This window comes from Lithobates pipiens, unplaced genomic scaffold (genome assembly GCF_037356315.1).
Source record: "Lithobates pipiens isolate NorthernLeopardFrog02 unplaced genomic scaffold, aLitPip1_a1.2 Scaffold_10, whole genome shotgun sequence".
In the NCBI taxonomy this organism is placed as follows: Eukaryota; Metazoa; Chordata; class Amphibia; order Anura; family Ranidae; genus Lithobates; species Lithobates pipiens.
The window spans coordinates 78,015,561-78,042,503 of record NW_027507686.1 but is presented as its reverse complement, the minus strand read 5'-3'; positions in this window follow the sequence as shown (position 1 = coordinate 78,042,503).

Below are 26,943 nucleotides of genomic sequence, written 5' to 3'. Positions count from 1 at the left end.
CCCGGGTGAACACCCCGAGTGCCCCCCGGGGGGGGGGGCAAAGGAGAGAAAAAATCCCCCCCTTAACCCCCCTTCCATCCCCCCCCCCCCCCCCCCCCGAGACACCCGCTCCACCCAGCCTTCCCCAAGGGAGGGAAAAAAACGGGAAAAGGGGAAGTCAAAAAAAAAAAGAAAAAAAAAGGGGGGTCCGGAGGGAGCAACCCCTTTTAGCAAAAAAAGGAGACCATAATAGAGAGGCATCCCGTCCGAATCCCATATCTTCCCTTCTATTTAAAGTGAGATTGTCCTTTCTCTTGTCAGTCCATCTTTTTCTGGAATACATGGTCTCCCTTCTCTACTAGCGACTTTATTTCTTAAGGTGTTTACTATTGGCTGCAACCAGTTCTGTATCCCAAACGTCTCCACTTCAAGGAAGGCAAATAACTCCGGGAGTTACGACGGGTATCGCAAGGTAAATGTCTTTGAGTTTTTTTTTATAATTAACGCGATGGGGTAACCCCATCTATAGGACCCCCCCATCATCTTGATTTTATCCAAAAGTGGGCGCAACATTGCCCTACACTGCAGGGTGGCCCGTGAGAGATCAGGCAGTATTTTCACCAAGGCCCCGTCCTGTTCTAAATCTCCACTTTCCCAAGCCTTACGGCTTATTAACTCCTTCTGTGCAAAACGGAAGAAACGACATATCACATCCCTTGGTCTATTTGCGTTTGTCACCGGGGGACCCGGGGCTCTATGCACTCTTTCAAATTCCAAAGGTTGAGAGAGGGGACCAGCTAATTTTTCACATATTGAAGAAATTGTAGCCTGCAGCATATCCCGTCCTATAGCCTCCGGGACCCCCCTAAACCGTAAGTTCTGACGTCTACTACGGTCTTCTAACTCTTCCAGCCGTAATTGCATAGCAGAGACCTGGGAGGATTGTACATTCTGTACCTGTTCTAGATGGTAAACTCGGTTTTCCAGGGAGGACCATGCGGTCTCCCCACTCACCAGTCTCTCTGTCAGCTGCTGAACTTCTGCCTGTACTGCCTTGAGCTCTCTGCGGTGCATCTCCTCCAAACGAGCCACCATCGCCTCCATGTCCGTTCGAGTTGGTAATGCCAGTAGGTCTGCACGGGTAGGGAGAGCTTGTAGTAATGTTCTCAGGTCCAGCTCTCCCACTCTCCCTCCTTTCTGTCCCTCGTGTTCAGCATGTTGTTCCTCCATGTCACACTCTGCTGATACAGTGGAGGAAGACCACACCGGCTCTCTCACTTCCTGGTGTGTCACGTGCACCGCTCCTCCCTCAGCGTTCTCTGTATCAGGCTCTGCTTGTCTCCGTGAGGCTCGTGTACGGGGGAAAAACAATTCAATCTCAGGCTGTGCTGTCTGTCTCCTCTGCCTCTCTCTTCTATTCATCCCCGTGCAGGTTACTGCATGTAGGCTACCGCCTCATGGCTTAGCACTCCAGGTAATCAATCACCGTCTAATGACCAGGTGGAGGGTCAGGGCTCCCAGAGCGTGTGTCTCACTCCTCCACCATCTCCAAGCTCCACCTCCTTAAAAACATTTTTTAATCACACAAAGTTAAACAACTCACATTTAGAAGGTTAAAAAGCTGGAATGCTGGAGACTGTCTCCATGACCAGCTCTCTTTCTACAGCAGCTTTCTGGATATGACAGTCTCCAGCATTCCAGCCGGCAGGATGTTTGGACTGATCTGATGATTCCCATTCCCTGGATTGTTTTATCCATCGTGCTTTTTAACCTTCTTAATGTGAATTGTTTAACTTTGTGTGATTAAAAATTGCTTTTAAATCTACACCCAGAGGAGCCTCTCCCTTTGTATTCACATATATGAGCAAGCCCATCCTCCTGCCTCAAGTCCATCACCAGAGCTACAGCCTCCATGGAAGGAAGCAGGAAAGGATGAAAAGAAGGCTTCAGGGAAGCGTGGAGGGAAGTCTGCAGGGAAGGGAAGAAAGTGATGGCCTGGGTTCAGTCTGGTCTAACAGAAGATGCAGGCTGTTGTAGTACCACAGCCTGGGGACAGATATGTCATCTGCTGCTGGTCCTGATCTCTGGGATTCCTGGACCAGATTGTGCTCCTTATTATATGGACACCTCAAGCTTACAATTTTCTTTTCCACAGACTTGTTGATGTGTGCCCCGGGGGACAAAAGGCTTTGCAAATTCCAAAAGTTTCTCCAGCGTTGCCTTCCTCTTTATTTTGTTACCCAGAATAAATGGATATTTTATTTTCACAAAATACTTTCCTATATGTTTTTATTCAAAAAGGACAGTTTGTGAGTAGGCAGGTACATTTAAAAAAGACAATGTCAAATTAACCAGGGACACAAACCTCCTTGAGGTTAATATAAAATATAAGATAATAATGTTATTGTGGTAACTTGACACTCCAAAAAATCTAATTATATGGAGATCACTAGAAAACATTTTTTAAGTAATTTGTAAAATAAATCTTGATGAAATAAAAGATGAGTATAAAAAAAAAATTGTAAACATTATTATGGAGATCGGGCTTTTAAAAAATAGAATATCATTCATGAGATGAGGATAAATAATGAAGAAATCAGTTTGTGAGAACTCTGTGTGGATATGAGCAGCAAAACAACTTCATTCTTCTAGCATTATAAAGAAGAAAAGAATGCGCTGCATTAAAAGATCACAGATTTAGCAGCGCGAGGAATGTGCTAGCTCCACTACGAGTGCTAGTTTTACCACACCGAACGCTTCGGTCTCATACTTGCTTCAGAGCATGCGTCGTTTTTGGTCCGTCAGAACAGCATACAGACAAGCTTTTTCCCGATGGGAATTGGTTCCGTCGGAAATATTTAGAACATGTTCTATTTCTAGGCCCGTCAGAATTTTCAACGTAAAAAGTCTAATGAGGCATACACACGATCGGAATGTAGCACTGACCCCCGAAGGAGCTGCTGATATTTGATTGGGCCTGTACTCTGCTCTCTTACCCCTAAACAAATTGACTCAACCCACTTGACACAGCTGTGTAACAGAGTGGATATGAGACTTAACAACCAGGAACAATCCCACAATAACAATGTGCACATAATTTACCTTTGCTGTTACCTGGGCATCCATGGTTCCACCTGTTAAAATAATGAACAGGCCTCATACCAATAGTGGTTAACCAGAATGTAATTTTACTGTAGTTGATATAAAACAATGACAACAATAAACTGTATCAACATCCAAACTTATTGTGATGATGCAATGAGTATTCACAATTTATTACCACTTAAAAGGTTTCTTGAATGACCCTTAGGCCGCGTACACACGGGCGGACTGTCCACCCAACTAGGTTCGTCAAACAGTTTGACAAACAGTCCGTTCAAAATTAGCATGAACGGACTTGACCACACACGACGAACGAACAGTCCGCTGAAAACTTGCGCGATGACGTGAACGGCACGTACGACGGGACGAGAAATTCGGCGTCCGATACACTGCAATGCAACCTTCGCCGTGTAAATTCTTTCTGAGCATGCGCGAACAAGCCTACACACGAGCGGACTGTCCGCTCAAACCAAGTTTCAGCGGACAGTCTTACGGAAATTCCGAAAAACTTTGTTCGTCAGACTGTCCGCTGAAACTGTCCGCTGAAGCCCACACACGAGCGGACTGTCCGCTGAAACACTGTTCAGCGGACAAAGTTGGACGAACAGTCTGCCCATGTGTACGCGGCCTTACAAGCGCGTCTCCAAGTGGGACCAATGTCCAGAGTGACAATGCCTTGCCTCTGGACACCTTCCCAATTCCAGTGGGCCCACACTAAGCACACTAACACAAGGTTATAAAACAGTGCAGTACAATTACTTAAGGGCTCCCCCTTAGGTATGATGTAGTCCTTTACTACTGTACGTGAAACACAAAGTCTCACAATGTAGAGTGTAATCTTTGATCTTCTTTCTTCTGATAGCTATTATACTGCAGTGTCTGTAATACAAGGGTTTAACAAGTACTGACGTACAGTAGTTGTCAGGAGGTCTGGAGGGAGGCCTGAGATGCTGAGAGGGCTCCCCTTGCGGCTGAGTGCAGCACAACCCTGAAGATGACACAGGGATGCAGTGCCCACAGTAGCACAGATTGCCTGGTAGTAGCAGCAGATGACAGGAGCTGAGTTGAACAAGACTCTGGGGCAACCGTGCTTGGAAAGTCCAAGAGAAGAAGGAATGCATGTCCAATAGCAGGGTCAAGGCCAGGCCGGGGGTCAAACACAGTAGATCAGTCCTGAGGTCGGAGCTACGGGTCCTGAGCTGAAGACCGGAGTATAGGAGTCCAAGCCGAGCCGGGATCAGATGCAGGGAGCAAACAAGGGACGTCGGGTACAAGCCAGAAGTAAGAGCCAGGAAAACAACAGGAGCAGGTCAACAAGCCGGGTCGGTACACGGGAGATCAGACAGCAGAAATCACGGACACGGGTATACAGGAGAAGCTGACGATAATCCAGTGATGCAGCACTGTCAGACGAACGTTTAAATAGGTAAGTCGTGTGCGCGGCATTGCGTTCGTACGCCTACGACGTTGTAACGTTATGCGTTCGTACCACCATCGCGTACGCGCACTCGCTCAGACGTAACATCGGGCGTTCGTTTTGGAATCACATTGCGCCTCATCCGTCCGGGATGACGGCTGCGAAACCTACGTATAAGCCTAGGAGCATGTACATAACTTGCAGGTTCCCAAGAGTTTTCTTCAGCAGAATACCCCTTCCACTTAATTAGAAACTGGATTGTCCTACCTCTCCAACGACAGTCAAGGATAGATCCTACTTCGAATTCAGTTTCATCTCCAACCTGAACCGGAGGCGGGGGTGCTTCTTCTCTCCCTGAAAAAGGACTGGAAATGACACATTTAAGAAGAGAAACATGAAATACTGGATGGATTTTGAAAGATTCAGGCAAAACAAGTTCAAATGCTACAGGGTTAATTTCACGTTTAATCTCGAAAGGGCCCAGGAACTTAGGTCCCAATTTCCGGGATGGACATGACAGTTTAAGATTTACTGCTGAGAGCCACACCTTGTCCCCTATCTTAAAGGTAGGGTTAACTCTCTTTCTTTTATCATAATGTCTCTTATACTCTTCCTGAGCCTTCTTCATGGTATCCTGAAGCATTTGGTAGTTTGCTTGAATGAGATTCACTCTGTCTTGAACTGCCGGGACAGAGGATTCAGGAATGGTGTTAGGCAAGAATGAAGGATGGAATCCGTAATTCGCCCAGAAAGGTGATTGGTTGGTAGAGGCGTGCACTGAGTTGTTGTACGCAAATTCTGCACAAGGTAGCAAGGAGACCCAATCATCCTGGGAAAAAACAGAAGCATCGCAAATATTGTTCAAGCGTCTGGTTGGTTCTTTCAGTTTGACCGTTACTTTGTGGGTGATAGGCCGTGGATAAACATATTTAAATTGAAAGTAACTTGCAGAGATCTTTCCAAAACCTGGAGGTAAATTGTACCCCTCTATCTGATACAATGTTATCAGGTATTCCGTGTAATCGGACAATTTCCTTTATAAAAGTTTTTGCTGTATCCAAGGCAGAGGTAGTTCCTTTCATTGGCAAAAAATGCGCCATTTTGGATAGACGGTCTACCACCACCAAGATGGTCGTAAACCCTTCTGAGAGAGGTAACTCTACAATAAAATCCATGGAGATTTCCTTCCAAGGTTTTTTCGGGACCGGCAGCGGCCTTAACAAGCCCCAGGATCTGGCGTTAGACCCCTTGCTACGCTGGCAGGTTATACAGGAGTCAACATATTTTTTACAGTCTGATCTTAGAGTAGGCCACCATAAGGACCGCTGCACAAGGTCAATTGTCTTCCGGACTCCAAAGTGGCCAGCTAGTTGATGGTCGTGAAAAGTTTTCAATACCAGTAACCTGGCTTGCTGGGAAACAAAAATCTTATCTTGGTGCCATAGAAGCCCTTCTTGGCTTCTCAGGGAAGAAACTTCAGCTTCAGTACACTGGCTAGAGGCCTGCTCAATTGAAGATCTTAGATCTGGTTGGATTAGTAGAAAATTGAGATTCCTTCTGGGGTATCTGGGAACATTCGGGACAAAGCATCCGCTTTGCTATTCTTTGATCCTGGGCGATAGGTTATATGGAAATTAAACCTTGAGAAGAATAGAGCCCATTGGGCCTGTCGGGGTCTCAAACGTTTGGCCGTGTGGAGGTACTCCAAGTTTATATGATCGGTAAAAATTAGGATGGGGTGAGCAGCACCTTCCAGGAGATACCTCCATTCTTCGAGAGCGGTTTTAATCGCTAGAAGTTCCCGATCCCCCACATCGTAGTTTTTCTCTGGGGAACTCATCTTTCATGAGAAAAAAGCTACGGGATGCAGTAATGCCTTGGGGCCTCTACGTTGGGATAGAATCGCTCCTGTGGCCACCTCTGAGGCGTCAACTTCCAGTACGTAGGGTAAGGCGGGATCTGGATGCTGCAGGATTGGTGCGGTAGTGAAGAGGGCCTTGAGCTGGTCAAAGGCGGACTGCGCTGCTGTGGACCAATGGAACTTGGTATGTTGACGAGTGGTCTGAGTAATGGGCGCTACAATGGTGGAGAAGTTCCTTATGAACCTTCGGTAAAAGTTTACAAAACCAATAAATCTCTGAACACCCTTCCTGTCAGAAGGAGCGGGCCAGTCAAGGATAGACTTCACCTTCTGGGGGTCCATGGTAATTCCACCTGTGGTGATGATGAGACCCAAGAATTTAATGGATTCCTTTTCGAAATCGCACTTCTCTGCCTTAACGAATAATCCATGTGCTCTAAGAATGCACAGTACCTTCTTTACGTGCACTCTGTGAAGTTCCAGAGTGATTGAAAAATAAGAATGTCGTCAAGATAGGCGACAACGAAGTGGTCTAAATGCTGCCAGAAGATGTCATTAATGAAATGCTGAAAAGTTGCTGGGGTATTGCACAATCCAAATGGCATGACTAAATACTCGAAATGTCCAAATCTTGTTCTAAATGCCGTCTTCCGCTCGTCCCCCTCCCGGATACGGACAAGGTTGTAAGCTCCACGTAAGTCAAGTTTGGTGAAGATGCGTGATGTGCGGAACCTTTGGAAGAGTTCAGGGATGAGCGGAAGTGGGTAACGGTTTTTAAGGGTGATATTATTTAATTCCCTGTAGTCCACACATGGTCTTAAAGTCTTGTCCTTTTTTTCAACAAAGAAGGTGCCTGCACAGGCAGGGGATGAAGAGGGACGAATGAATCCTTTTGCCAGGTTTTCATCTATATATTGTCTCAGGGCCTCAAGTTCAGTTTCAGAAAGGGGAAATATCCGACTAAAGGGAATGGGAGCCCCCGGTAATAACTCGATGGGGCAATCATAGGGACGGTGCGGAGGTAAGGTACCTGCCTTCTGGGGGGCGTGGCCAAGATGGCAACCAGCTAGGACGTGTTGGAAGAGAGCTCCGCACCTGGCAGGCTATTTATTCGGCAATTAGGGACATATACCTATCCTGTTGGGCCGGTGAAGCGGTGGTGAGGATCGGGGATGCGCAGGGGCAGCTCCGGTTCCCATAGGAAGAAACACACAGCACCGGGAACCCCGCCGGGAACCCCGCTACAGACCCGCGCTGCACGCGGGAAGGCCCACACCAACATGGCGTCTCAGACGGAATAAGCTGACACGCCGCCGCTGGGTGCTGAACAATTCCAGGCTCTTATGCAAGCGATTACGGGCTGCCAGACTACCCTAACCACTAAGATAGAGCAGATACAGCTTGCCATGGGGCTTATCCGGCGGGATATGGATAAACACCGGGAGTGGCTTACCGAGGCGGAGCGAAGGGTGGGGGACGTGGAAGATGTCACCCGCGACCATGATGCCTCCCTCCGCACCCTACAAGTGAGGATGAAGACGCTGGAATCCAGGGCAGAGGACCAGGAGAACAGGAACAGGAGGAATAATTTGCGGTTGGTAGGCCTGCCAGAAGGGTCGGAGGGCCGAGACACTGAGGCTTTTACTGAACATCTGCTGCGCACACTTCTCCCGCTAGCTGTGTTCTCCCCTCAATTTGTGGTGGAGTGGGCACATAGAATGCCGTCTGTTCGAGGCCCGCCAGGAGCCCCGCCGCGCACATTTATTTTCCGCCTTTTGAACTTTAGAGACAGAGACCTGGTTCTCCGGGAGGCCAGGAAGGTGGGCGAACTGCGCTTTGAAAACGTTAAATTAATGCTCTTTCCTGACTATTCAATGGAGACGCAAAGGCAACGCAGGACATTCGACCAAGTCAAGGCCCAGCTGCGCACCAAAGGTCTCAAGTACAACATGATGTTCCCCGCGAAACTCAGAGTGATTGATGGAGAATCCGTCCGTTTCTTTACCTCCCAGAGTGAGGCCTCCAGATGGATTGATTCCCTCCCCTGGCAAGGATGATCCTGGATGGAGATTACCTGACTGAGGTCCACACGCATCACCAGCTTTGCCCAGTGGTAAGCGGATCGGTTCCCCCCCCCAATTCTGACCCTCCGTCTCTGAACTTGGGGATCCGGTTAGAATGCCCCCCTCCTTCCCATTAGTTGTTTTGGGCAGGGGGCGAGGAGATGACCTGAAGTGGGTGCTTATGCACTGATGCTCCGTGGGGGGGGTCCATATTATTGTCTTGCGGGCCTTATGGCCTCACCTCTCCCCTAGGTTTATGCCTGAGGGGGTTTGTATGGTTGCCTCTGGACATGGACATACTGTACCGGGGATGCCGGACCTCGACACCCTGACAGCCCTGGCTCCCAGTGCTGTACCTTTTTCTCCCCCCTGGTTTTGTTTTATTCTCTTACTTTTTCTTCTTCCAAATTTTTTTGCTTTTTTGGTTTTTGTCTCATCCTTGCTGGAAGAGTTGCAACTAAGAATGGGCCCTTGGAACACTCCAAGCGAACAATGTACTTCAATCTGAGGCATCACCTATACTCCTGTTTGTTCCCCTTTCACATGTTTTGCCTCCAGGAAGCGGCTGCGCTGGAGTCTGTTTACTCTGCGCAGGAGACTCTGTCCTAGGTGTGCTGGTTGGTACGCACCGCCCCCACGGGAGATTTCTCCTTTAAATGGGTTCAATTAAGTTTGGTTTGGGTTCTCAAACACCCTGGGGCTGTTTTTCTGGGGTGTGGGGTGGGAAGGGAGGGGAGTTATGTTTGTTTTTTAGTTGTTTTTTTGTTACATGCTTATATGTTTTCTATTGTGGACAGCTCTACTATAACAAATGTACTGTGTATGTCATTGCATTACTTAAGATGAGATATTTGTGCCTTGACCCTGGTCAGGCGGTCATATCCGTTGGTCCCCCCTGCCCTTCCAGGTTATGGCTCCGTTGAAGATCCTCTCCTGGAATGTTAGGGGGCTTAACCAGAAGATTAAACGCTCTCTTGTTTTTGACTACATGAAAAAATATGCTCCGCATATTTGTATTCTTCAGGAGACGCATCTAGTAGGGGGAAGGATTATGGGCTTGAAAAGGCCCTGGGTGGGATACCACTATCATGCCACGTATTCCGGCTATGCCCGGGGGGGTTAGCATCCTGGTCCATAAGTCCCTTAATTTTGAGCCTCTTGATATTGTTACAGATAAGGACGGGAGATACGTGCTGGTGCACGCCAGAATAGATATGATAGAGATGGTGCTGGTGGGTCTCTATATGCCACCTCCTGCGAACCTGTCTTTGCTGCATAAATTGACTGCCCTGATCGCCCAATTTCATACTGACAATGTAGTTCTAGCGGGGGACTTTAATATCCCTCCCAATCCTTCCCTAGATAGGTTGGCGCTTGACCGGGCTACAGACTCTCCAATTTCTCGCTGGGCACAGGTGTTTGGGCTGGAGGATGTCTGGAGGTGGAAACACCCATCAGATCGAAGGTTTACGTGCCACTCCTCCTCCCACAACACACTCTCCCGTATTGACCTTGTTTACGCTGGTGCCCCCATGCCTCCCAGGGTTCTTGGAATAGAGTTACTCCCTCGGGGCATCTCTGACCACTCCCCACTATTGTGTACACTGCAGACCTCTACCCCTCAGCGGGATAGACTCTGGCGATTGTCAAGGTACTGGATTGAGCACCCCACTATTGCCATTGAGATGGGCGGTGAAATACGGGGATTCTGGGCCTCAAACGTAGGCACGGCTACGAGGGGGATGGTCTGGGATGCCTTCAAGGCCTACATGAGGGGGTGTTACCTTTCTTCCATTGGCCGGGAGCGTAGGAATGATAGGATCACGGTAGAGGAGACAGAAGCCAGGGCCCAAGACCTTGAAACCCGATTCACCCTCACGGCCAACCCGCTCACGGCACAAGATATGAAAGTAGCGTACCGGGAGGTGGTGCTGCTTAGGGTGGCTAAGACAAGCAAACGTCACCTGGCTCAGACGCAGAGGATTTTTGAACAGGGCGAAAAGACGGGGAGGCTGTTGCCCTGGATCTCTAGGGAGCAGGCCCCAATCTCCACTGTACCTCGAATACAGAATAGTGCCGGGACATTGGTGACGGATCCCCTTTCCATTAACGCTTGTTTTGCAGAGTTTTACTCCACCCTCTACTCATCTAGGGCAAGGTACTCACCGCAGGTGTTACATGCCTTTTTAGAGGGGGTGACACTCCCTGCCCTCACCTCTGAGGCCAGGGATGGCCTGGACTCCCCGATCACACTGGCGGAGGTCCGACTTGCACTGGGGTCCACGCAGCCGGGGAAGACCCCTGGGGAGGATGGGATACCCCCGGAATTCTATAAACACTACCTGGAGGAGGTGACAGTTAGAATGCACGACATGCTTACCGCGTCCCTCCAGGAGGAAGATCTCCCTCCATCTATGGCACAAGCCATTATAGTGGTAATCCCTAAACCTGGAAAGGACCCCCAGCTGTGCTCGTCATACCGACCTATTTCCCTGCTCAACTCAGACGCAAAAGTGCTGACCAAAATCCTTGCCAGGCGACTGAATGATGTTATACTTACTCTGATCCATGAGGATCAGTCTGGCTTTATGCCAGGGAAGGGGACAGACATTAATATTCGCAGGCTTTTCACTGTCTTGGCCTCAGGGGATGCAGAAGGCGGGGAGGAGGTAGTGGCCTCCCTAGACGCGGAGAAGGCCTTTGACTCCGTGGAGTGGGACTATTTGTGGGAAGTCCTCCGTAAGTTTGGATTTGGTCCAGCCTTTATCTCCTGGGTCAGGGCAGTGTACAAGGCTCCCACAGCTAGGGTGCGCACGGGCACGGTCCTCTCCCCGCTTTTTCCCCTCCACAGGGGAACCAGGCAGGGGTGCCCCCTGTCCCCGGGGCTTTTTGCCCTGGCAATTGAACCTATGGTGGCTCTCCTCCGCTCCTCCCCTGAGGTTCGGGGCATTGTCAGGGGTCCTTTGCAGGAAAAGGTTTTGTTATATGCTGATGATACCTTGTTGTATCTCAGAGATGACGGAGCCTCCCTTAAAGCAGCATTGTCACTTATAGACAAGTTTGGACAGTTCTCGGGTATACGAATAAATTGGGCGAAATCGACTTTATTTCCAATACATGATGGTGCTGGCGATTCCCGGGTGGATGGGCAATTGCAGAGGGTTTCTCAATTTAGATATCTGGGTGTGGAAATACACAGAGACTTGAAACAGTTTATTACCCTTAACCTGAGTCCAGTGGTCACCCAGCTAGGCCAGAAGTGTAATGTGTGGAGGTCCCTGCCGCTTTCGCCAGTGGGACGGGTCAATTTAATTAAAATGTCGGTTCTTCCTAAGTTTACCTACCTCTTCCGCCAGACCCCAGTCCATATCCCACTTAGATTCTTTAAGAAACTGGATGGCATTATCTCGTCCTTCGTTTGGAATGGTAAGCCCCCTAGAATAGCTAGAACAACCCTCCAACGGCCCCTTGTGCGTGGAGGTTTGGCATTACCCTGTTTCCTGAAGTATTACTGGGCGGCAGTCCTAGTGACTATTAAGTGGTGGCTCTCCGAGGGCCCGGCCAACCCTGCATCCTCGTTGGAGGCGGCGTTGTTGGGCTCTTATGCGGAACTAAGGAACCTAATCCATAGGGGACCCCGATCTAACCCCGGGATAACTCTTCCGATGCGCACGACTCTTAGGATATGGGAACTGGTAAACAAACAGCTGGTGGGCACTGGAGTGTGGGCCCCAGGGACTCCCCTCTGGGGGAACCCCCGCCTGCCCCATTTTCAGTCCATCCCTGATCCGATTGTCTGGGCCAGGCATGGAGTTACATCACTAGGGGACATAGTATCTCAGGGGCAACTACTCTCCTTTGACACTCTTAAACAAGCTAGAGACCTGCCGAATCATATGTTTTTCAGATTTCTGCAGCTGCGACACGCCTTCCAGTCTCAATTCCCATCCAGAGTGACTCTAGGGGTGTCTGAAGTGGAGGAAGTGCTTGGTTCTGCGGGGGGGGGGGGGGCATGCACAATGTCCACGATCTATACCGCGCTGGCCATACAGGACGAGACTAGGATCTCCCATTTGTTTGAGCTCTGGCACAGTGACATTCCGGAACTTACTGACGAGGACTGGGAGGAGGGTATACAGCAATACCTGACCCTGGCGATTTCTGCAAGGGACAGGTATATACAATTGAAGTTCCTCCACCGGGTATACTTTTCGCCGGCACGCCTGGCAAGGATTTACCCTGACCGATTGACTACCTGCCCTAGATGCAACGAAGACGATGCTGACTTTTTTCACATGGTGTGGTCCTGCCCCGGGGTAGTGGGATTCTGGAAGGGCGTCCTGGCCGACATTAATGCTGTGGGGGAGCTTACGATCCCACTTAGCCCGATACCTCTCCTGCTGGGTATTTGTGACTTTTTGGAAATCTGCTGGGGGAAGAAACTGTTTATTTTCTACACTACACTATACGCGAGGAAAGCAATACTACTGCAATGGAATCAACCTCTCCCTCCTACTAAAAAATTGTGGCAGTCCCTGGTGAACGCGGCTTTGCCGCTATACAAACTCACGTATCTGGGCAGGAACTGCCCCGGGAAATTCGGGAAGGTCTGGGCGGCATGGGTTGAGGCGAAGCATTTGACCATTGATTAGGCTAGGGGGGTGGTGGGGGGTGGGTTCCTTTCTTGTTATCTTCTGTGGTTTTTGTATTGAGGGGGGAGGTCCCGGGGAGTGTCTGTAATCTATACTGCAATGACTAGTGACTCTACACATTGCTAGGAAATGTCTGTGATCCATATATGCTGCAATTTGGTTATCTGTCTACACATGATATGTATGTACCCTGTTGATGCATGTTTGTTTTCTATTTTCTTTTTGAAATATAAATAAAAAAAAATTGTTAAAAAAAAAAAAAGGTACCTGCCTTCTTTTTGTCAAACACATCTTTGAATTCCTGGTAAACTGCTGGTATATTGGGAACTGGACTGGGTATGGGTTGTACGGTCAAACAACTAGACAAGTCTCTTGATTCAGAGTCCAGACAATGTTGTTGGCAATAGGCGGATGTGAAGGATATCTCCTTCTTGAGCCAATCAATCCAAGGATTGTGTGCCTGTAGCCATGGAATCCCTAGGCAGATGGGAAACATGGAAGAACTCAGGACATCAAACTTAAGAAACTCCAGATGACCCGAATCGGTGGTGGTTAGGATGGGTATTGTTTCCCTGGTGACATAGCCAGAGCTAGGTAAGGAGCCTTCGGCCAGATGAACAGTCAATCTTTGTTTCTTAAGATTGAGTGGAAGAGCAAGACTCTTAGCTAAAGCCAAATCCAGGAAACAACTACAGCCCCCGGAGTCAAGTATTGCCTGTAGATGAACTCCTGTGCCCGCCACCATCAATGTGAAAGGAAGGGTGATATGGGCTGAAGCCGACTTCGTTACTTGAAGGTGAAATGGAGTACTGAGGATTGGTTTACTTGGTCTTGTGGGGCAGTTGTTTATGAAATGTCCTGATTTCCCACAATAGAAACAAAGGTTCGCCTGTCGGCAACGAAGTCTCTCTTCAGAGGTTAAGGTGGGACGGAACACGCCATTCTGAAAGGTGGAGCCTGGATAGGACAGAGAACCTGAGCACGTTCTGACTGGCGTTCCCGTAGACGCCTGTCAAGCTGGATAGTTAGTTGGATAAGATCCTCAAGTGTTGGGGGAACCTCTAATCTGGCTAGCTCATCCTTGAGGTCTTCAGACAACCCCACCCAATATTGATATTTCAATGCCGCTTCATTCCAACCGGAATCTGTAGACCATGTGCGGAATTCCACCGTATAGTCTTCTGCAGGCCGCTGACCCTGGCGAAGGGAGTACAAAGTCGCTTCAGCTGTTGCTGTCCGTAAGGGGTCATCATATAGGCGTGCCATAGCTTTGAAGAACTGGTCCAAAGTGTTAATGAAGGGGCTGCCTCGCTCCAATAAGCCATGGGCCCACGTCTGAGGATCGTCACTTAATAGTGAAATGGTAAAACCCACTTTGATCTCTTCAGAAGCAAAAGTCTGAGGTTGCAGGGAAAAGTATAAATGACAAAAATTTTTGAAGGATCTGAATTTCCTTCCATCCCCATGAAAGCGCTCTGGTGATGGAACTCGTGGTTCTGGGGAAGTCACAATTACGGTAGCAGAAGCTTGGCCGGAGGAGATGGGCGACTCTGGTGAGTGCTGCAGATGTTCCTTCAGCCAGAGATATCTTTCTTGGAGTTCCTGAATAACTGGGGTAAGGGCCATGACTTTTTGTAGAATGGCCTCCATTGGGGAGTCACCTCTGTCGGCCGCTGACATGGCTGGATTATACTGTCAGGAGGTCTGGAGGGAGGCCGAGATGCTGAGAGGGCTCCCCTTGCGGCCGAGTGCAGCACAACCCTGAAGATGACACAGGGATGCAGTGCCCACAGTAGCACAGGTTGCCTGGTAGTAGCAGCAGATGACAGGAGCTGAGTTGAACAAGACTCTGGGGGCAACCGTGCTTGGAAAGTCCAAGAGAAAAAGGAATGCAAGTCCAATAGCAGAGTCAAGGCCAGGCCGGGGGTCAAACACAGTAGATCAGTCCTGAGGTCGGAGCTACGGGTCCTGAGCTGAAGACCGGAGTATAGGAGTCCAAGCCGAGCCGGGATCAGATGCAGGGAGCAGACAAGGGACGTCGGGTACAAGCCAGAAGTAAGAGCCAGGAGAACAACAGGAGCAGGTCAACAAGCCGGGTCGGTACATGGGAGATCAGACAGCAGAAATCACAGACACAGGTATACAGGAGAAGCTGACGATAATCCAGCGATGCAGCACTGTCAGACGAACGTTTAAATAGGTAAGGCGCCTAGGTCACATCGTGTGCACGCCATTGCGTTCGTACGCCTACGACGTTGTAATGTTATGCGTTCGTACCACCATCGCGTACGCGCGCTTGCTCAGACGTAACATCGGGCGTTCGTTTTGGAATCACATTGCGCCTCCGAGTACGCTGACGCGCGTTAACACGACCGTACCTTGCGAGGTTGCGCATAGGGATGCGCCTATTTCCCTGACAGTAGTATAACGTGAAAAGCGGTAACAACTCCTGCTCTGCAACACACTTATAAATGTCTCCGGTGTAGATATCCCTTAACCGTCAGTCACTTATCAGTGAGGCTTTATTGAACTCAGTCTATAGGGATGACACCTCTGCTGTGGAACTGCAGGTCTCAGCAACACTGCACGATCAGTCTAAGTGTATTAGGTGCGTTAAATAACTTCTGGGCGTCAGCCCTCTCACCACACCAGGCCTGGACTGCTGGATGTCTCTGCTCCGGAGGTCCCCGTCCTGCTACCAGCCAGCACCGTCAGGCTACTCCACTCCACAAGATGACCAGAATCTTTGCTTGGCTCTGCCAGGTGTTCTGAGTCCTCAGATCTGGTCACACAGCTTATCTAGTGCTCTGTGGTAAGGCACAGTCAATGAGTGCTGTTCTGCTCCGCACAGTGCAGGTCGCACCCTCTGGAACAATCGTGCACAGATCCTTGCAGGCAGGCCACGCGCTCAGAAGAGAAAGAAAATGGCCACGCAAGGCCTTTTATTACCTACCCAGCATTAAGTTCAGCCACTCAGTGTTCATGGGTAGGTGAGTGGGCATTGTGGGTAGATGAGTCCTTTTACAAAGTAAATATGCAAATCACTTCCTGCTTAGCTGTTATGAGAAATTTAAAACATGTCTCTTTCCTTATCATACCATTAGAGGGAGCCAAATACTAATCTAACATCATTGCATCATATTGTATAACATCATATGGCAAAAATACCAGTGCTACAGGAATAAATGATGAAAAGCTTCCGTCAAACTTTTTCTGTCAGACATTCCGCTCTTGTGTACATGGCATAAGGAACAACATGCCAGGGAGGAGGCCATAGCAAGATGGATTAGGCGCACTGGATTACCAGTCAGAACAATTGAAGATGAGGACTTTGTTGGCATGATGGAAACAGTAGATAGGAAGCTGACTGTTCCAAAGAAAACTAAAAAAGCAATCTGATTGACAAACAGTATGAAGATGAAAAACAAAAATTCAAAAAGAGACTGGCTACTGCTCGGAGAGTATCTATTGGCACTGATTTGTGGACCAAAAAAGGACTCTCAGGTTCATTCCTTGCTATAAGTGGATGGTATTTTTGTGTTGAACAACATAAACCTGAACACATATTGTTGGCCCTTGAACAATTAGCCCACCCACACACTGCACAGTCAATCAAATCAAAAGACAAATGTTTGCAAGAGTGGGACAAACCAAAGAGGAAGATCCTTACAGTGATAACAGACAACGGAAGCAATATGGTGGCAGCATTTAAACAAACCACAGCAACAGCAGAACCACCCAGCTCTAGTGAGGAAGACTCCCCCATGACGGAAAGTGAACGTGAGGCGGAGATTGAAATTGATGTTCTGTGGCGAGTGAGCCATTTTTATTATTCTTTTACATGATGATATGGTTGAGTTGACACGGTGAAACCAGACAATTATCACAATGGCTATGAGATGATTGATACAGGGGCACTATCTGCTCAGCTCTACTCTATGGGGTGCACCTTTGTTATTTTTCAACTTTATTTGTAGTCTTGTATACTGTAAACATTTTCAAAGATGTTAAGTGTTAAAATAATAGAATGGAACAGAAACCTTTTCTATATACTTTATGCATATTGGGCTGTGTGTGTTCCACTTGTAAGGTACCAACAGATAGACATGTACCGGACGACATGTGTGGTACATATGTTGCAACCTATGGTCCACATGATGCATAAGGAGGCAGGTGTGAAGAAAGAGAATACTGGATAAAGCAAGATCAATAGTGAACCTCTTCCACAAGTCTTCAATTGCAACACAGAAGCTATTGGAGCATTGTGGCCTTATTCTTTTAAATGACTGCCTCACACGCTGGTCAAGTACATTCAACATCACAAGAAAGAGTTAGTCTGCCAAATCACAAACATGGAATGGGACTTCTTGCTCCCTAGTGAATGGCAAAAGCTCACATCATTGCATGACCTACTGCTGCCTTTTGCAGAACATACTAAAACCCTCTAGAGTGACACCATGTCAATGTCCCTGGCTGTTCCTGCACTCTTTGATCTGCTCAGCCATCTTAAGGACTTTAAACAGAACCCAAACTACCATGACCTCATCACAATTGCACAGAAAATTAAAGGGAGTGTGAACCAGCATTCTGCTTCATTCTTAGATCCTAACTACAGTAGTATAACGTGAAAATGTTCTCTCCACTTGCAGAAGCTGCTTGTTTTAACAAACCCTATTGTCTGTGAAACCCTTGTTGATGTGGCGGATGAGGATATTCAGGAACTGCTTAAAAAGGCAGAGGAGTATGCCGTAAGAAAATCCACATTGCCACACACACAACTTGAGGAATTGTCTAAAGAAGATGATGTGGTAGATCTATTACAGGAAGTGGAAGAAGTGCCAGCGCCACTGGCATCCACATCTAAGCAGCTACAGCCAGTCTTTCAGTTTCTTTCTAAATTCTGCAGAAGACCCAGGCAGAGGATCTCCCCAAACAGCATAGAGCAGAAGATCAGAAAATATAAGGAAGAGCTTTTGCACCAAGTTGCACTTGGTGAGTACTCAGTCTCGGAGTACACCGCAACAGAATTTTGGCTGTCAAAGAGTGACACTTTTTATCATCAGCTAAAACCTTTTGCAATAGACCTGTTGGCTATGCCAGCTTCTCAAGCCTTTACAGAGAGGGTATTCAGTGTTACAGATGACCTCTCTGGAGTTCGGCGTTATAAAGCAAGGGTCATGTTGGCATGAAGTGCTTTCCTTAAAATGAATCAAAACAAATAGGAGTGTTTTATTATTCTCTTCAAGTATTTCTATTTCTAACATAAGAAGCATACCTAATACTTGTGGGTTGTGCTTATTGCTATAGGAAGAATCAATAGTTCAACACAGTTTTAATTTTCAGTTACCGTAAACTCATAATAAAATGCACAAGCTGAGAAAAATAGTTCAGTAATGGTAATGGACGGTCAAATAGGGCAGTCTTTGAGCCTTACCTTGCGCCGGGGTCCCTCCCCAGTAGTCTTTTAGTGTGATATTTACCTCTATTATTGTCATTGTGAATGAATGCTGAGAAAGAGAGGAGTTGATAAAAAGTGGTGACTGTTATAATCCATTAAATCCGCACTAATGGCATTATTGTAGACTGTGCACTTTTTTCTTTGAATGTATCTGTAAATTAGAACTGTTGAAATAATAAAATGACAGTAAACTTATTCTTATTGTAGAAATAAGCCTCAAGTTTTGGTTTATTGTGCTGTGCCTGTGCGAGACAGGCAGTAACAGTGCCTGTGTGCTGTACTTGGTCATGTAGATGTACAGCTATGGCCAAAATGACACTAATATTAATTTTGACAATGTCTGCCAGTGCTGCTTCAGTGTTTTTAGATCTTTTTGTGTCAGATGTATCTAGTATACATGATCTGAAATTTTTTCAGATCATTGTATCCGGTAAAGCATTGCATAAGTGTCAAATGCTTTTATTAACAATTACATTAAGTTTATGCAAAGAGTCAATATTTGCAGTGTTGAGTTGAGTTGACCCTTCTTTTTAAAGACCTCTGCTGCAATTTACCCTGGGCCTGGCATTCCTGACATCATTGGCATGTTGTCATTGTCAATTCCTGAGTGACTGATCTGACAGCGGTCCGGCACTGGCACTGCCCATTCTTGCATAATCAATGCTTGCAGCTTGTCAGAATTAGTGTGTTTTTTTGCTTCCCTCACCCTCACTAGCCTCTTGAGGTTGGATTGATCATGACCACCAGTCCACCACAAGTTCTCAAAGGGATTACGGTCTGGGTAGTTTCCTGGCCATGAACCCAAAATTTCAGTTTTTTTATCCTCACCTCCACAAACCACTTAGTTTTCACTTTTGCCTTATGGTAAGGAGGAGCTCCATCATGCTGGAAAAGGCATTGTTGTTCATCACCAAACTAGAAGGTTAGGAGAAGTTGTTCTCGGAGCCTAAGGATGTTTTTGTACTATTTATTCATGGCTGTGTTCTTCTTAGGAAAAATTGTGAGTGGGCCCACCACTCCCTTGGCCGAGAAGCAGCCAACCACACACTGGTCTCACCAATGGTATCAGGATGCTTTACTGTTGGCATGACGGTGACAAAGTGTTCCTATTTTTATTTTTGTTTTTTGGTATTTTGTTGTTACCCTATTATGAAAACAGCAATATTCTTGTCAAAACGGTTTTACTTAAATAAAAACGTTATGTAATGACCAAATCTGTGTCTGTAGTGCATGTTCATCAAACCTAACCATTAAAAACAACATATTTGATTTTTCACTCCAGCAGCAGTATATAATGAGTATGGGAATTGTAGAGAAATCCTTAAATAATGCATTACAATTTAACTACACCCATTCGATTTTAGACAACTAAAATGAGTTTTAGTTGACTAAACGTTGACTACAATGAACTGGAGAGTTAGTCAACTAAATATGACTAATGCCGCGTACACACGAGCGGACTGTATGGCATACTTAGTTCGTCATACAATCCGACGGACAGTCCGTCGTACTTTCCACTGAACGGACTTGACCACACACGGATACACAAACAGTCCGTCGAAAGCTTGCGCGATGATGTGTACAGCACGTACGACGGGACTAGAAATAGGAAGTCCAAGACACAGCAAAGCACCCTTCCGCCGTGTAAATCCTTTCTGGGCATGCGCCATTCTTAGTCCGTTGAACTAGCATACTGACGACCGTATTGTCCGCTGAAACCAAAGTACGACGGACAGAATTTCGAAAAAACCGAAATACTTAGTACTCCGGACTGCACGCTGAAAAAGTCCGCTGAAGCCCACACACGAGCGGATTGTCCGCTGAAATGTGTTTCGACGGACTAAGTACGCCATACAATCCGCCCGTGTGTACGCGGCATTAAACTAAAACACTTGCAGAAGACTAAAATAGGACTAAAACTAAATCAAAATTTGATGCCAAAATTAACACTAGTAGACAAAAATGCAGCTTCCTGCTTACCATAATCAGAAATGTATTTGTGTGAAATATGTGTTTTTATACCTTGTTTCGTTTTTGATAATCTTGGATCTAACAAATTGACGGGGGTGGGCTAGTGAGAGCTAGTGAGGGCTAGTGAGAGTTGTTTAAAACCTTAAATTGTGTTGCCTGGTAAACATTGGCCTTATTTTGTTCCTGCTGTACACACTTATGCCATGTACACAAGGTTGGACTTTCCGACATAAAATGTGTGATCGGAGCTTGTTGTCGGAAATTCCAACCGTGTGTAGGCTCCATCGGACAGTTTCCATCTGAATTTCCATCACACAAAATTTGAGATCTGGTTCCCAAATGTTCCAACAACAAAATTTGTTTACGTAAATTCCAATCGTGTGTACACAATTCCGACACACAAAGTGCCACGCATGCTCAGAATAAATTACGAGACGGAAGCGATTGGTCTGGTAAAACTAGTGTTTGTAATGGACATAGCACATTCATCACGCTGTAAATTTTGAAATCTTTTAATGCAGTGCATTCTCTTCTTTAGAATGCTAGAAGAAAGAAGTTGTTTTGCTGCTCAAATGCATACACAGTTCTCACAAACTTCTTTCTTCATAATTTCTCGTGATCTCATGAATAATATAAAAAAAAAAAATTGTCAGATCTCCATAATTCTTTTTTTTTTTTTTTTATCAAGATCTGCATTTTTTTTTCTAGTGCTCTCCATAATATTATTTTTCATTTTGCGTGTCAAGTTAACACAACACCATTATTATCATGTATTTTTTTTTTTCCTCAAGGAGGTTGGTTGGTGTCCCTTGTTAATTTGACTTTGTATTTTAGAAATGTAATTGAAATAAATTAAATACTGTGCCAAACCTAAGTGTAAGCAGCCGACACAACAATATGACTAGCGCCACACTTTTTCACTCATATTTTAGAAATGTACCTGCCTACTCACAAACAAACTGACCTTTTGAAGTGAAACACATAGGCAAGTATTTGTGAAAAATAAATATCCATTTATTCTGGGTCATAACAAAATAAAGAGGAAGGCAATGCTGGAGAAACTGGTGAAATTTGCAAAGCCTTTGTACCCCAGGGCACACATCTATTATTTTACAGTCAAAATTGGTGGCCTGAGGAGTCCATATAATAGTGAGCATAATCCAGTCCAGGACTACAAGAAATCAGGAACAGCAGCAGACGACATATCTGTCCCCAAGCTGTGGTCATACCACAGCCTGTATCTTTTGTCAGACCATACTGAACCCAGGCCATCACTCTCTGGTCTTCCTTACATGCTTCCTTCCAGGCTGTGGCTCCGGTGTTGGAGGAGCGGCAGGAGGTGGAGGAGGAGGACCTGAAGGAGGTGGGTCATGGCTTTGGCTTGTGAGTTTGCCTCACAACCCCTTATTTAGAGCTTGCAAGATCACTTCCTCACATAAGAGGCATTGGCCCTCCTCCATTTCCAGCATTTTGCAGGCTGTCATGTAGGCATAGTCCTCTTGAACCTGGGCGGGGGTTTCTGAGGGCCACAGTAGCCTTCAGAAATAGGCCAATTGTTGGCTCCTTCAGGTTACTCCTCTTCATGGCACTTTTTTGTGGAAGGCCGAGGGGAGTGACCTGGGATTCGAGCAGGCTACTGGGCCCTGCCACCTCCTGGCTGCCACTTAAACCCACCACCTCCTGGCTGCCACTTTCCACAGCCTCCTCCTGGCTGAGGCTTTCCTGTGTATGAAAAAGGGACATAGTTTTGGCTTTTGGTTCATTAATCAAACATAATTTTCAGCTCATGACTGTTGCAAATAGAATTTAATAAATAGGAAAGACTATCATTCTGACCCAAGCATTTTTCATTCTTGTCACAATCATTTGTGGCCACTACTGTCTATTGATATGTAAAACACTTTGGGAAATCAGAAATGAGTTATCAAAACTAACATATATTTAACATCATTAATTTGACAACCAGAAATATTTTGAAGAATGCTATACCCGACTCAAGCTGGGCTCCTCCACATGTGGCTGCCTGGAAGGCCCAGGTTGGTCGTCAGAAGCCTCAGTTGGGGGGGGAAGGAAGCCTTGAAGGAAGACTGGAGAGTGCTGGCCTGGATTCAGTCTGGCCTGCCAGAAAATGCTGTCATAGTACCACGCCCCGGGTACATACATGTCATCTTCTGCAGCTCCTGATCTCAGGAAATCCTGGACCTTTTTGAGCTCCCTAACATAAGTGCTTTTCATGCCACCAATTAGGGCCTTCAAATAGGGGATGTCTGCCGTGGGGATCACCGGCTTCACAAATTCCAGCAATTGATCCAGTGCTGCCTTCATCTTTGGTTTATTGTTATAAAAGGGGTGGTTTATCTGCCACAGACAGGGCAGCTCCCTGTACATATAATGAATATGGGACTAAAGTCCTCATCGTCAAATAGATCCATTTTCTCTGCAAGACACAACACAAGACAAACTCTCCTAATCTTGACCCAATATAGGCCTCAATCTATAAGCAGTATAGGCCACTGATTAGGGATGAGCCGAACACCCCCCAGTTCGGTTCGCACCAGAACTTTCGAACGGACCCCAAAGTCGTACGAACTTTAGAACCCCATTGAAGTCTATGGGACTCGAACGTTCGAAATTAAAAGTGCTAATTTTAACGGTTAATATGCAAGATACTGTCCTAAAAAGGGTTTGGGGACCTGGCTCCTGCCCCAGGGGACATGGGTCAATGCCTAAAATGTTTTTAAAAATGGCCGTTTTGGCGGGAGCACTGATTTTAATGACGAAAAAAAAGTGAAATATTCCTTTAAATATGGTGCCTGGGGGGTGTCTGTAGTATGCCTGTGAAGTGCCACGTGTTTCCCGTGTTTAGAACAGTCCCTGCACAAAATGACATTAAACGGAAATAACATCATTTAAAACTGCTTGCGGTTTTAATGTTATATCTGGTTCCTGCAATATGGTTGAAAATCATTGAGAAAAATGGCATGGGTAGCCCTCCCTGCCCATTACCAGCCCCTTTGGGTCTTGTACGCATATTAAGGGGAACCCCGTACCCATATTAAAAAAAGGAAATGCATGTGGCCCCCAGGCCCTATATACTCAGAACAGCAGTATACAGGCGGTGCAAACAAGACAGGGACTGTGTAGGTTTGTTGTGTTAAGTTGAATCTGTTTGTAATTTTCAACTGGTAAATTTTTAAAGTGTAGCTCCAGTCAAAAAAACTATTTTTAAGCTTTTTGGAAAACATAGGGAAGGGTTATCACCCCTGTATAATTTGTTTTGTCGTCCATCTTTTTTCATCTCACTTGCTGTTGTCTCCTTCCATTTGCAAGTAGGAGATGTTTGTAAGTTGGATGTTTGAAAGTAGGGGCCTGCCCTATATGCTCTGCAGAAATGGTGGAACAAGGTGTTGGTTTTGCCACAACATTGTAAGCCCTGAAAGTGACTCTTGGTGGGCGCTGGAGCGCCCTGCTGTGAACGATTATATCAAAAATTGTAATTACATGCCATTGTTGAACAGTGGTAGAAAAATTGACCTTTGGTGGTTGTGGTGCTGGTGCCACAACACTATAAGTCCTCACAGTTACTCTGGGTGGGCACAGGAAGGGGCCCTCCTGTGAAATATTATATCAAGAATTGTAATTACATGTCCCTGTTAAACAGGGGCAGAAAAATTGGGCCTTAGGCACTGGTGCTGGTGCCACGACACTGCAACCTCTCCCATTTACTCTAGTTTTATTGCAGGAATTAGCCCTGCTGCAAAGCATTGCATCAAAAATTGTAATTAAACGCCCCTGTTAAACAGGGGCAGAAAAATTGGGCCTTAGGCACTGGTGCTGGTACCACCACACTGCAACCTCTCCCATATACTCTAGTTTTATTGCAGGAATTAGCCCTGCTGCAAAGCATTGCATCAAAAATTGTAATTAAACGCCCCTGTTAAACAGGGGCAGAAAAATTGGGCCTTGGGCACTGGTGCTGGTGCCACCACACTGCAACCTCTCCCATATACTCTATTTTTATTCCAGGAATTAGCCCTGCTGCAAAGCATTGCATCAAAAATTGTAATTAAACGCCCCTGTTAAACAGGGGCAGAAAAATTGGGCCTTGGGCACTGGTGCTGGTGCCACCACACTGCAACCTCTCCCATATACTCTATTTTTATTCCAGGAATTAGCCCTGCTGCAAAGCATTGCATCAAAAATTGTAATTAAACGCCCCTGTTAAACAGGGGCAGAAAAATTGGGCTGATGGCATCACCCAAAACCAGAAATGTTCTTCCAACATATCAGCGGAGGAGGAAGAGGATAGACAATCAACATAACAGAACAGTCACTCAGCATCAGCATAGGCAGTCTTGAAGGGATGTGATATTTAAAAAAAAATTATTCGGTTACATCAGCTTCAGGTGCTTGATAGCTGTGGGTGATCCAAGACTGATTCATCTTGATGAAGGTCAGTCGATCAACTGATTCGGTGGACAGGCGCACCCTGTGATCGGTAACAAAATCACCAGCAGCACTGAAGGTGCGTTCCGAAAGAACGCTGGATGCAGGACAGGCTCAATTGCATACTGTGCAAGCTCTGGCCAGTGATCCATCCTCAAGACCCAGTAAGCCAGAGGATTTTCGGTGGGAAAGGTGTCCAAGTCTGACCTTGCCCCTAGGTATTCCTGCACCATGTAAATCAGACGCTGGCGATGGTTGCTGGAACCGATCATACCTTGGGGCTGCGGACTAAAAAATTGTCTGAAAGCATCAGTCAGACGGCCACCTTCTCCACCGCTCCTTCTGACCGATGCCTCAGCAACACGTTGTCCAGGACCAGGAGTTTGTAACCTCCCAGTCTCTGGGAACGCGTTGCACAGACCTTTCTGCAAGGCCTCCCGGAGATGTCTCATCCTCTGCTCCCTCTGCGATGGCAAGATAAGGTCGGCAACCTTACCCTTTCAAGGAGAGTGGCCAGCCAGTAATGGTCCCTCTCCTTGATCCGAAGAATACGAGGATCCTTCCGCAGGCTTTGCAGGATCAGGGAGGCCATGCAGCGTAGGTTAGCTGAGGCATTCGGTCCGAAGTCCTCTGCGTCACTAAGGGCAACATGATCCGCAGCTACCTCCTCCCAGCCATGTACAAGTCCACGTGTTTCTTGGGACTGTAAATCATCCCTACAAGACTGCTGCTGCTGATGCTGAGTGCCAGCCTCCACCTCCATGCTGACACAATCATCCTCCTCCTCTTTCTCCTCCTCATCCTCTTCCTGTGTGATGGGTGGCACAGCAGGAACACTGTCTGGATAAAGGGGGCCTTGAGAGGCAAGGAAGTCCTCCTCTTCCTGCCTCTGTTCTGCCTCAAGTGCCCTGTCCATTATTCCACGCAGCGTATGCTCCAAGAGGTGGACAAGAGGTACAGTGTCAGTGATGCATGCACTGTCACTGCTCACCATCCTTGTGGCCTCCTCAAACGGTGGCAGGACAGTGCATGCATCCCTGATCATGCCCCACTGGCGTGGTGAGAAAAAACCGAGCTCCCCTGACCCTGTCATGGTGCCGTAGTCGCACAGGTACTCATTGATGGCCCTCTGCTGCATGTGCAGCCGCTGCAGCATGGCCAATGTTGAGTTCCACCTGGTGGGCATGTCACATATAAGGTGGTTCTTGGGCAGGTTCAACTCCTTTTGGAGCTCAGCCAGGCATTAAATGATCGGCGGAAATGCACACAGACTTTCCTGGTCGGCTTCAGGACATCCTGTAAGCCGGGGTACCTGCCCAAGAACCGCTGCACCACCAGGTTAAGGACGTGAGCTACACAGGGCACATGGGTCAGTTGTCCCTGTCGGAGGGCGGAGAGGAGATTGGTGCCATTGTCACAAACCACCATTCCTGGCTTAAGCTGGCGTGGCGTCAACCACCTCTCGGCCTGCCCCTGCAGAGCTGACAAAACATCCGCCCCAGTGTGGCTCCTGTCCCCCAAACAAACCAGCGCAAGCACGGCATGGAATCGTTTTGCCTGCGTACTTGCGTAGCCCCTGGAACGCCTACGGAGCACCGCTGGTTCTGAGGACAGAGCACTGAAAGAGGCCATGGAGGAAGAAGAAAAGGAGGGGGTGGAGGAGAGAGGTGTGTCACAACCAATAGTAGCATTTTGGAGGCGTGGTAGCGGAACAACCTTCAACACTACTGCACCTTGTCCTGCATCCTTCCCAGCTGCCAGAAGAGTGACCCAATGGGCCGTGAAAGACAGGTAACGTCCCTGTCCATGTCTGCTGGACCATGAGTCAGTGGTAATATGCACCTTACCGCTGACCGCCCTATCCAGCGAGGCAAGGACATTGCCTTCCACATGCCGGTAGAGAGCCGGAATCGCCTTCCGTGAGAAAAAGTGGCGTTTGGGGACCTGCCACTGAGGAACCGCACATTGTACAAACTCACGGAAGGGGGCCGAGT